The 12575-nt window shown below is 44.9% G+C and overlaps 1 pseudogene; it reads left to right on the forward strand.

The window, feature by feature from the left end:
- The first annotated feature begins 775 nt into the window (after positions 1–775).
- Positions 776–12575, forward strand: LOC131490776 (dual specificity protein phosphatase 5-like; annotated as a pseudogene).

Genomic DNA, 12575 nt, shown 5'->3' on the forward strand with positions numbered 1-12575 from the left:
TAGAGATACAACATGAGCCTAATCTTTAAAGTTTTTGCAATTTAATGTCATTTGTTCCTTAGGCTCTGATATTCATTGTAGCTTTCAGCCTAGTTACAAAGACATTTTAATTTGGAAACCCTATTTAAAAACCCTAAAATAGGGTTTAAAATAAACCTTGATTTATATTTCTTTTTTTTTTTAATGTTTATTTATTTTGAGAGAGCGAGCAGGGGAGGGGCAGAGATACAGGGGAAGAGAGAGAATCCCAAGCAGGCTCCAAGTGCTGTCAGCATAGAGAGACTCGATCTCACAAACCGTGAGATCATAACCTGAGCCAAAATCAAGAGTCAGACACTTAACCCACTGAGCCACCCAGGCGCCCCTTGATTTATATTTCACACACATGCCTTCAAACACACCCACAAATGGGATCACAGTCCAAATACTGTTCTTCAACTTACTTTTTGCAGAATCCTTTTATGGTCCTTACAGATGTGCTTTATTCTTTCTGTAGCTTACTCTCTACTGGTAGGAGTGTACCATAATTCACCATTTCCCCTATAAGCTGTTCTAATGTTTTTCTTTTGTTAATACTACGGTGCACATCTCTGTACATGTGTCCCTGAGGACTTCAGTATTTCTGTAAGATTCCACAAGTGGAATGCTGGAAAGTATATGAAAAAGCACATTTTAAATGTTCATCTGTTATTGGTCTAGCTGCCCTAAACTCAAGTATTAGAGAGCATGTGGTCCATTGTGCTTTGTAACCCGAGAAGAAAACTTTGGAACAAAAATGGCCAGGCAGAACTGGAGATCAAAACAGAGCTCGGGGGACCGATTTGGAAAGCCCCCTGGTGGCGGAGGGACGGTTCGCCCTGAGAGAGACCACGTGGAGAGGAGCAGCGCCCTCCAGGGTCTGGAGGGGAAGAGGAGCTCTGCAGGGAATGAAGAGAACCCGGCCAAGAGCCGCGCCAGCAGAGGAGCCAGGAGCGGGAGAAGTTAAGAACAACACCTGACAAAAGACGCTTCCAAGTGACCAGGAGGGTTTTCGGTAGAGTGGTCTGGTCTGAATTCTTACCAAGGATGTGTCTGAGATCGCCAGCGCAGAAACGGGTACGGTTTACTGGCTGTTTACCCCTCCAGCCCTCTCAGCCAGCCTTGAGACAGACAGGTCAAGCACCCCCCCATCCATCACACAGCTGGTGAGAGCCTGAAGCCTCTTCTGAACCACAGTGTTCCCTCAACACAGGACGCTGCGTGTCCCCTGAACTCAGAAGATCCCAACTCCAAAAGCGTTGAGTTGGCTATAGTCTTCCCCACCCTCTAGCAAGGGTTTAAGGTGGTATCCAGGACCTCCAGAGCATTTCCACTTGGGGCTCAGGTCCCGCCCATCCCGGCCACCCACACAGACCACGCCCACCGGGCACACCCTCTCTGGGTCACGCCCACAACCAGCAGGGCTGAGGGGAGAGGAAAGTAATAGAACCGGCCTCAGGGTTATTGCGAGGATTACAGGTGTTAATATATGCGGTGAGCTTACGAGAACCCTGTTCACAGATGAACGAAAGCTGGAGGTGGTGGATACCGGGGACTGGATGGAAAGGCAGTGTGGTGCAGGCGCTCAGAGCACAGACTCTGGATCATGTCTGTCTGGGTTTGAATCCCGCCCTAACAGAGAACAAGCAAGCAATCTAACCCGCCTGTACTTCAGCTGCCATGAAATGGGATAATGAACAGCATCGCCGACTATTGTAAGGATCCAGTAGGCGGTGGCATTTAGAGCCATGCCTGGCACACAGCACCACGAAAGTGTTTGCGGTCACTCGCCATTCTGTCTCCAGCTGTCAGGAGAGAAGCTAGTGCCTGACGGGCACCCTACTTACTCAAAGGCATGATGAATTAATCATCTTTATACGACTTATTAGAAAATGTCTTCTTTTTGGTTCCTTATTTTGCACATTCATTCAAAAAATGTATTGAATTCTTTATGATGCTAAGTAAAATAAAACAGAGAAAGACAAATGCCATATGCTTTCACTTATATGTGGACTCCAAAAAATAAAACAAATACATCAACAAACAAAAAGCAGAAACAGACCCATACATACAGAAAACAAACTAGTAGTTTCCAGAGTTGGGGAGGGGTGGGGGTGGGCAAAATGCCTGAAGGAGAGTAGGAGATGCAGCCTTCCAGTTGTTGAAAAAAGAAAAAATAAATAAAGTACTGAATTCTTAACAATAGAAAGGTATTACCTTGTTTGCCTGTTGTTAAGAATTCTTTCTTCACTGATGGAGAACTTCTGGAGTTTTCCTCCTAGTTAGTACTGTGCTCTAAGGAAGATCTGGGTAGAAAACCACTTTGCTATCTTGTTTAATCCAGGGGATTAATCCAGGGGATTAAACAAGCAACAGGAGATTTCAACATGTAACAAATAAATAAATCTCAATATGTAACAGTGCAATGGATGATACAGATGAAATTAAATGAGTGAATACCACCTGTGAATTGTAAATTTCGCCACACACCCCCTTCAGTCCCTTTTAGTTTGGGAAGATGTGGATGCCCAGACCTCTGCATATCAGCTCTCTTTTTGATCCTTCTATTAATCTTGCTTCAGTTCTTTATACGTAGAGCCAGAGTGCTGCCCTATGTAAATCATTTAAGGATGTAGAGCCTCATTCCAGTATAAAAGGAAAATGCAGTATAAGAGGGGTGTGAAACTTGGAGTGGGTACCTAGGTGGGCCTACCTGGGAAGTGGGCAGATCCCAGGATCCTGGCTTAATTCACCTGGGAAAGCCAGGATGTATAACAGAGGACACATCCCTTGAAGGGGAGGCTTCAAAGGTGGGGGGTTGGGGGGTGGAACTTTGCCTGGTGGATTGGATATAGAAAATGAAGGGGGAGGTAAGAAGATGGAGGTGATGTTCCCGACAGAAATTCCATGTGCAAAGCAGAGCAGGAAAGCTTAGCATGTTCTGGAGGCCACAAGGAGTTCAGCATTGCTGACCAAATCATGCTGGAGAATGGAAGATAATGGAAAGTGGTAGGCAAGGGCCAAGGCCTTCCTTACCTGGCTCAAGTATCTTTTTCTGTGAGCAATGGGGAGACCCTGAAGAATATTGGACATGAGAATGACAGAAATGAATGTCCATGTATGAAATACTTCTTGGGCAGCCACGTGAAAATAACTAGACAAATGAGAGGCAAGATGTTGGCAAAGAAACTCTGGCTATGGTTTAGGTGAGTATCTGAACTGGGCAGGTGCTGAAGGGTGGAAAGAAAACAGGGGACAAAAAGGGAAAGCTGGTGATTGGTTCGGTATGAGATGTGAGAGCAAATTAACAAGCTAAACTCTCCCTCCAGGCTCTGACTTGGGAAGCAGGGTGAATGGCAATGCCAGGCACAGGTGAAACAAAAACAGGAACCGGAACCTGTTTGGAGGGTTGATTTCCATTTTAATCACATTGTTGGAGGTGCCTGTGGGATCATCAGGTGGAGATGTCCAAGGGGCAGTTTCCTAATATGGGTGTGGAGTGCCTGCACCTGCAAATTTGGGCTCCACCTGTGTCCTTCCCTCATTTCCTCCTTCCCCACCCCACTTCTTATCGATTCCTAAGAATGATGAGAGTTCGAGACCCTTTCCCCAGGAAAACACACCAGTCAGACACTCGCAGAAGAGACACCTGTTCTCTGCCTGTGCTTCCCCTTGACTCACACAACTATCAGCTCACAACACTGCTGACACCGGATCTGGGGGCTTTTCCCCCACACCAAGCAATCCTGTGACACCAGCTGGGTGTCCTACAATTTAACTCAATTCTGACACCATCTACCTGGAGATAGTGTCAGATCCCACAGGTGAAGGGCTCAGTCCCACAAGACTGCCCCCCACAGACACACCTCAGATGCCGGTCACAGGTCCAGTTTGTTGTCTGTGCTTCTGACCGATAGACTCTAAACCAGAGGTTTCCACGACCCCCTCCCCAGGTTCAATTAATTTGCCAGAAGGTTCACAGAACTTGGGAAAACAGTTTACTTACTATTTGCCAGTTAATTAGGAAATGATATGATAATAGATACAGGTGAACATCCAGAAAGAAGAGAGGCATACAGCAAGGTATGTGGGAAGGGGTGCAATGCTTCCACACCCTCCCCATGCACACCACTCTCCATGTATGTCTATGTGTACACCAGCCCAGAAGCCTTCTGAACCCCATAATATTGGTGTTTTTATGGAGGCATGATCATATGCAGGACTGATGAATTACTCCATTTCCGGCCCCTCTCCCTCTCTGGAGAATGGGAGTTGGAGATGAAAATCCCAAGCTTCTAATCATGGCAGGTCTTTCTGGTGACTAGCCCCATCCAGGAGCCATCCAGGAGCCCACCCAGAGTCACCTCCATAGAACAAAAGATGGTCCTAGTGCCCTTATCACTTAGAGATTTACACGGGTTTCAAGAGCTCTGTGCCAAGAATAGGAACAAAGACCAGATGCATTTTTATTTTCATTTTTATTTTTATCACAGCATGCATGCAAATGTTTGGATGATTTCAGGAGATACCATGCATTGATCTCATCTAAGAAACTGAGTCACGCACCGATGGCAGAGTAAAAGGAACCCAGCCCTAGGGACACCCCAAGGGCGGGTAGGGGAAGGGGAGTCACAAAGGCAACTAAGAGGGAGTGGTGAGGGAGGAGGACCGAGGGAAGGGTGGCCAAAGTGCAGGGCAACTGGGCCAGGGAGGGCAGAGAGCCAGTATCCGGCCAGGGAGGGCCAAGGCTTCACGGATTTGCAAGGAGAAGTCGCTGGTGACATTGGTAAAGATTCTGTAATGTGATGAGGCACAAAGAACTAAGAAGTGACCTGCAGATGAAGTGGGTTTAGTGAGTGTAGACTCTTCTCTCAGCTGGCGTCTGATTAGATCTGAGGTCATTATTCACAGAACGGCACCGAGCACCCTGCACACTAACTGCTTCCACGGGCAACACATGACCGGTAACCAATGTTAATTTCAACAGTTCAAGCCTCTTAGGAAATGAAAGTCAGGTTTAAAGTGAGAATACTTTGAAGAAATAGTGAGGAAACAGAGAGCAGTGAGTGGAGAAGAAAAACAAAAGGTACAAAGAGATATGAGTCACAGAGGGAATTATGACTCAGTCTATGTGCATTCATGAGTATTTTCCCTCTAAAGACTAAAAGCTGAGCTCTTTGCTTTCCTATTCTAAATGTGAAATCAGAAATGAATAAACATGCTTGGAGGTGTCATTGAACTTCAGAGACAATATACAAATAAGATGTAATTTCCTCTCAGCAAAGATAGTAGAAATGCATTTGGTTTACAAACTAATTGAAGGAGGAAAAAACAGCTTCAAGATACACACTCATTTAGAGGCACCTGGGTGGCTCAGTAGGTTAAGCATCTGACTTTGACTCAGGTCATGATCTCAGGGTTCACGAGCTCAAGCCCCGCATTGGGCTCTGTGCTAACAGCTCAGATCCTGGAGTTGGCTTGGGCTTCTCTCTCTCCCTCTCTCTCTCTGCCCCTCCCCTGCTCACACTCTGTCTGTCTCTCTCTCTCTCAAAAATAAATAAAAACTCAAAAAAATTTTTAAGATACACACTCATTTAAATAATCCACATCTGTAGTGAGGCTAATCCACTAATCATCCTTGTATACATAGATGGCAAGGGTGATTACTGAAAGATGGCAGCAAGGAAACAATTGAAAGAAAGAAAGAAAGAAAGAAAGAAAGAAAGAAAGAAAGAAAGAAAGAAAGAAAGAAAGAAAGAAAGAAGAAAAGAAAAAGAAAAGAAGGAAGAGGAAGAAAGGAAGGAAGGAAAGAAGGAAGGAAGGAAGGAAAGGAGGAAAGAGAAGGAAGGAAGGAAGGAAGGAAGGAAGGAAGGAAGGAAGGAAGGAAGGAAGGAAGGAAGGAAGGAGGGAAACTTACTGTATAGAAAGGTATGAAAAAGCCTGTGTCTTGCTTCCTGGAATTCATGCTTCCCGCATATAAATTATTAATTCTTCCTAGAACCGCAAGGAAGGGCTCTTTTTTTTCCGGGATGTCACTGAGGGAATCATGTGAACACTCTGCGCATCCACACAGCAGGTCTCCCCTCTACTCCTTCTTGCTCATGGTCTCACAGTACACTCCACACATGGGCCCACGTTGAGGGAGTCTTGGGAACACGGCAGAACTCCTTTGATCAAGACTGCAAGATTTCTTTGCAATTATAAAATCCTATGAATCTTTTGTTGATTAATTTATAATGACTTATAACTATATTCTTTTTTAAAAAATTTTAATGTTTATTTTTGAGAAAGAGAGGAAGAGAGAATGAGAGTGTGCATGTGCAAGCAGACGAGGGGCAGAGAGGGAGGGAGACAGAAGATCTGAGGCAGACTCCGATCTGACAGCACAGAGCCAGCCCCATGCAGGGCTCCAACTCACAAACCCTGAGATCGAGACCTGAGCCCAAGTCAGACACTTAACCGACTGAGCCACGGAGGGGCCCCTACTTATAACTACATTCTTAATTCTAGGAACAATAACAGCTAACACTTCAATAGCCCTTAGTTATGTGCCAAGCATTCATCTGGGCACTTTCCGTATAACCTCAGCCCAATCTTTATAACATGAAAAAAGAGAGACTGGCTGAGTCACTGGCCAAGGTCACACAGCTAATAAGTAACAGAACTGGAACTGAACCCAGGTAATCTGTTCTTAACCACTACCTCCTGTTCTAATCTATATGCTTACCACACAGAAAGTGCAAAAGTAAAATAATAAACACCCATGTTCCCACCAGCCAGAACTGGCTACTAACATTTAAGCCAGTTGGTACTATAACATTCCTTTTCTAAAGAATCCAAACAGTGGGGTGCCTGGGTGGCTCAGTCGGTTAAGCGTCCAACTTTGGCTCAGGTCATGATCTCACAGTTTGTGAGTTCAAGCCCTGAACTGGGCTCTGTGCTGACAGCTCAGAGCCTGGAGCCTCCTTCGGATTCTGTGTATCCCTCTCTCTCTCTGCCCCTCCCCCACTCATGCTGTCTCTATCTCTCATAAATAAACAAACAAACAAAAATAGAAAGGAAGGAAGAAAGAAAGAATTGAACACACAAACAATTCTGTTGTCAAGGACCCCTTGGCCACTGACCCATCCTTCCTTCTCGTGCTCTGCACTTATTGCCACAAATTTAATTCATATTCTTCCAATCTGATTGGTAGTGGTGCCACGGGCACTTACAGGTGAAATGGTCCCCTTTATTTTCACCCGACTGCTGCCTGTCTATTGCTTAAAGACCACTACACTGCAACCCCTCCCACTCAAAACTCCTGCACTTGGGATTGCATTTGAACCAACCAAAAATGAGAGCCATTCTTGAAGCAAAGATTGAGATCGAACTAAAGTACAAGGACTAATAGATAAGGCTCCATCTGGAGAACAGCTTTTAATGCTGAGACGGATTGTGTGGTAGAACATTCTGGGGGGACAGGGGAAAAGCAAGGAGTCCTTCTACAGATGTTTAAAGAGCTGGACTTCCGTCTCTGCCCTGAAGGCTGCCCACCACAGACTCCCCCATCTCAGGCAACTGTGACTCCATTCAGGAGCTCAGGCAAAATTTTCTGCATGACCTTTCAGCCCTTTGTCTCAAAGTCCATGTCCCACAGTTCAGGTCAGAGATCTTTCTTCGTTTTGCTCGCTGATGCCTGCCAGGGGTCTAGAATGGTGAGTAACTCATGAGTAACTCTGAGTAAATATTCGTTAGGGAGTTGGAGATGTCAAAGGAAGACAGGGAACAGCAGGAAAAGCCCAAGTCTTCAAGGCAGACGGCCTGAGTTGGGTTGTCTGGGAAAAACCCAACCTGCTTGGCGGTGTGACACGTATTACACATACTTACATCAGGCCTCACCCACACTCTTAAATAGCTCTGTTGTTTCCCTGACTCAAAACAGTCTTGGGTGGAGACAAGTGAATATACCCATTTGACAGGCTGCAGACATAAGCCCCATATGTTATAAGAGCAATCAATACCCATGCTAATAACTTAGTAAGGATTTGTGAACAACTAAGATAATATACGCCAAGGACTACCTGTACGCCAGGTACCGCTGTAGGTGTGGGGATGTATGAGCCAGCAAAATAAAGATCTCTGCCTTCGTGGAGGTTACAGTGTAGTAGGGGAAGCAGGCAATCAATGTAGTCCTTGTACTGTTGTATAAGGGGATAAGGGCAAGGGAATTTTTATTCTGGAATAAGAATTATCATTAAAAATTTAAAGGATTTTTCTAATGTTTATTTTATTATTGAAAGAGAGAGACACAGTGCGAGTCGGGGAGGGGCAGAGAGAGAGGGAGACACAGAATCCGAAGCAGGCTCCAAGCTGAGAGCACAGAGCCCGATGCGGGGCTCAGACCCACGAACTGTGAGATCATGACCCGAGCTGAAGTCGGACGACCAACCAACTGAGCCACCCAAGCGCCCCAAATTTAAAGAATTTAGTAAACAAATATTTGTTCACTCAATCCTGGAAGGGATAGAATCAAGGCAGCCCTCAGTTTTATTTTGGAAATTTTAAGAAAAGTAAGGTCAGTGTGCTGTCCCCTGAGTGGGGGAAACATTACATTTTATCTTATATACGTTGCCCCCTGGGTCACGCTGAATAATACCTTCCTACCAGGTTTGCGTCATCTTTCTCCCTCACATGCCACACGCTCAACACATCGTCCACTCTGCCCACCTCTTTTCTAGGCTCATGATGAGGAAACTGAGTGACTCACTCAGGTTCTGCAGGTGGGTTAGTGATGAAAGAATATGGAGCCTGGGTTCTGACATATTTGTAGGTTCTTAAAGTATCCCCTGCTAGAAGTCTAGAATCTCATGGGCGGGACTGGGTTGGGTGAAGGGAGAGGGGAGGTACATAGGTATAGATAGCCATTATGGCTACAGTATTCATTTATTCAGGAAATAATTATTTACAATAATAATAAAGCTAATTTATTGAGTGTTGTAGGGTCCAGCCCTAGTCCAACAATTCCACAAATATACTTTTTTTTAAGTGTATTTATTTAATTTGAGAGAGAGGGAGAGAGAGAGATAGAGCACATGTGCCAGCAGGGGATGGGCAGAGAGAGAGGGAGAGAATCTCAAGCAGGCTCCGCCCTGTCAGCACAGAGCCCTATGCAGGGGTCGAACTCAAAAACCATGAGATCATGACCTGAGCCGAAATCAAGAGTTGGATGCTTAACTGACTGATCCACCCAGGCACTCCTTCACAAATATTCTTATTAGATCTTCACAAAACCCTATGAAGTCTAGGAAACTGAGGCTCTGAGATGTTGCATAAATTGCTCAAGATCCCAACCCAGAAGTGAGAGCATCAGGAGAAAAACCAAGCAGTCTCATTTCAGAGCTCTTGAGAAAAAAAGAAACCGTATGCAAATGCAAATGCAAAAAAAATACATATGCAAAAAGAGAAGTGATAATACACACTTCATATTATCCCACATCAAAGGCTCATAATAGCTGGCAGACCCACTTAAAAAAATGATAGACCCATTTGCATCAAAACTGGCTTGAGCTCGGGGAACCTGGGTGGCTCAGTCGGTTAAGTTTCTGACTTCGACTCAGGTCATGATCTCATGGTTCATGAGTTCAAGCCCCATGCCAGGCTCTGTGCTGACAGCTCAGAGCCTGGAGCTTGCTTCGGATTCTGTGTCTCCCTCTCTCTCTGCCCCTCTCCTGCTCATGCTCTGTCTCTCTCTGCCTCTCAAAAATAAATAAACATTGATTAAAAAAAAAAACTGGCCTGAGCTCTATTCTGCTACTTCATGGTCCCCTGTGCCACTATGTCACCTGCACGTCGAGACTTTGGCTCCATACAATGTCCAGCACTTCACCAACTATCCACCAAATAATTTAATGCCAACTGATCATCCTTACTCAAGGAGTCTCCAGATCACACCTTTTGAATCTTACCATTCCTCTTATATATGATGCCTGCATTGTTATGTAAAGTATAGCTCAGCTGGGCATTTGGTTACTTACCTTGAAATGCAATTCCTGCCAGACAATATAAAGCCTTCCTTTTTCCCTTAACTACTTTCACAGTAAGGAATTAATCCTGCTTAAGTCACAGCAAATATGAGAGGTGTTTTCTAGAGTTTTCTTTTTTAAGAATCATTATGGACTCATGAATTTTCATGTATTTGATGCCTTTCCACTATAAACATTGCTCTTTTTGGTGTTAAAATCGCCTTGACTTGACTTTTTTGGAACCCTTTGCAGCTCACTCCTTTAGACACACCATCAGCCAGGCTTAAAAGCTTCCTTGTTTCCAGCACAAGTTTTAGGTGCACCTGTCAGGTTCCTTTCAGGGGGATAACATAAGGAGTCAAGATCCAGGCCTTCAGAGCTGCTATATAGCTCCTCTCTGCTGCCCCCAGGTTGGGTGCCCGGACAGGGGATTCTATAGTGCAAAAGACGGTCTGAGTCCTCAACTAGAGGTGGGTTACCTAGAGGACTCAGAGGTCTAAGACAACCCACTGGGGAGCTGAGGACCCAGCAATGTGAAAGAACCAGTCCAAGTTCAGGTGAAAATGCTCCAAGACCAGAACAGAGTCCAGAGGGCCTGGAAGATTTGTAAGCAAGGATGAGAATAGAACAAGGACGAGTCAAGGCCCAGGCCCTGTTCCTCCACCAGCGGAAAACAGTGGGGAACAATATCTCAGTGTGTGCAATCCTCAGAAGAGGAAGCAGGGAATAGGATTACTTTTGTTTCAGTTTAGTCATCAAAATCTGCACCGAATGAATGAGTAGAAGTTACCTGGAATTTCTGATAAGTTCTGGATCCTGCTAATGAATGTTAACAAAGCACATGATAAGTAACAGACTAAAGTTAACAGAAAAACTCAGAAACTGAGGTTTTCTCGCCTGAGTTTACATAGTTCTGGCAATTTGTGATTGTGATGGTTTCAATGCATATGTAGAATATAGTCCTTTTCTGCTCATACGTTGTTTCTAGCACAGCAGGTCAAATAGAATAAAATATCAATATTTCACAGTGTCCCCAAATAATAATACAACTTCAGATGTTCTACTACCTGGTTTAAGAGCTTCAATACTATCTCAAGCTTCGCCAATACATGAAATAATTGGGTTGTGATAGGTATGGCTGAAAATGTAATTGAGCTCAAGATGTGATTTAAACATTTACTTTTACACTGAGAGAAAATGTTAGAACAACTTGCATTTGGGCTACCCCCTTAAGTTCTTTAAATTCAATGCCACCAATTTGAAATTTAATGTCACTGTTGGCATTTCTAGAATTATGAGCCATACCACTTGACCAAGTAATGACAAATATTACCATTTCAGGGATATGTTATGTAAGAGGAAACCCCATACCAAAAATCTTAACCTCCATTAATAACTGAATTTTTGATGTTGTCATTAATATGTCTATCCCAGCTCTGAACTAGAATGATAAAATTTGCATGGAATCTGTATTTAACCACATAGGAAGAAATATGCAGGATAATGTATAGATTCAAAGTCTTAAAATATATATATCAGGGCTTCTAGGTGTGGTGAGCAGCTAGTCAGTAGCTGAACATGTCAAGTCTCCTTGGTGTTTCCTTATTTTTTTTTAGTAATCTCTACCCACAACGTGGGGCCCAAACTCATGATCTTGAGATCAAGTGTGGTATGCTCTGCTGACTGAGCCAGCCAGGCACCCCATCCTGTAGCTGAATATGCCAGGCAGCACTGAACTCCATCCGCTGGCTGCAGCCCTGAGGACTTCCTCAAAGTGGGATGTGAGACCTTTTACTCAGAATATCCTCAGTGTTATGTGGATGTTCAGCCCATTTCACAAGAGAAGATTGCAACAAGAGAGACCTCATCAGCCAGTGTGGTCAACATCAGCTGAAGGGCAGCCTACTTGCACTCTTGCCTTTTCCTCAACCTCGAAAGTACCTACCAATGCATCCAAGGGCAAGGTCCTCACCAACCTGCTTAGCATGCATCCAAGTACAAGGTCCACACTAACCTGACTACCATGCCTCCAAATGCAAGGTCCACACCATCCCCCACATCACAGTCTTACTGAATGTCTCACAACAGAGCCCTGAGGCCAGCATGGTCCACCTACACTACAAATGGATCCCTGAGGAAGACAGCTATGTGGCTGACATTAGTTCTCACTTTCAAGAAGCATAGACTTCATTGGACTGTGTTTGGGGAAAGGGAGGCAAGGTTCGTGTCCATTGCAATGCCAGGATCTCCTGTTCACCCAACTCTGCATGGGTTATCTCCTGAAGACCAAGTAACTTGCCTGAAGGAGGCCTTACATTATATCAAGCAGAGAAGTATGATCTCACCCAACTTTGGCCTCATGGGCCAGGTCCTGCAGTATGAATCTGGGATCCTGCCTTCCACAGCCAGCCCCAGGCTCCCTCTTCATTTACAGACCGTTTGCAGTCACTGAGCCCTGACGTGCAGAGTTCCTACTGCACACACCCTACCTCGGTGCTCCACCAGTGCCCACCCACTCAATGGGAGTCCATGGGCACAGACACATCCTGCTAA

The sequence above is a fragment of the Neofelis nebulosa genome, chromosome 12, assembly GCF_028018385.1.
Source record: "Neofelis nebulosa isolate mNeoNeb1 chromosome 12, mNeoNeb1.pri, whole genome shotgun sequence".
Classification (NCBI taxonomy): domain Eukaryota; kingdom Metazoa; phylum Chordata; class Mammalia; order Carnivora; family Felidae; genus Neofelis; species Neofelis nebulosa.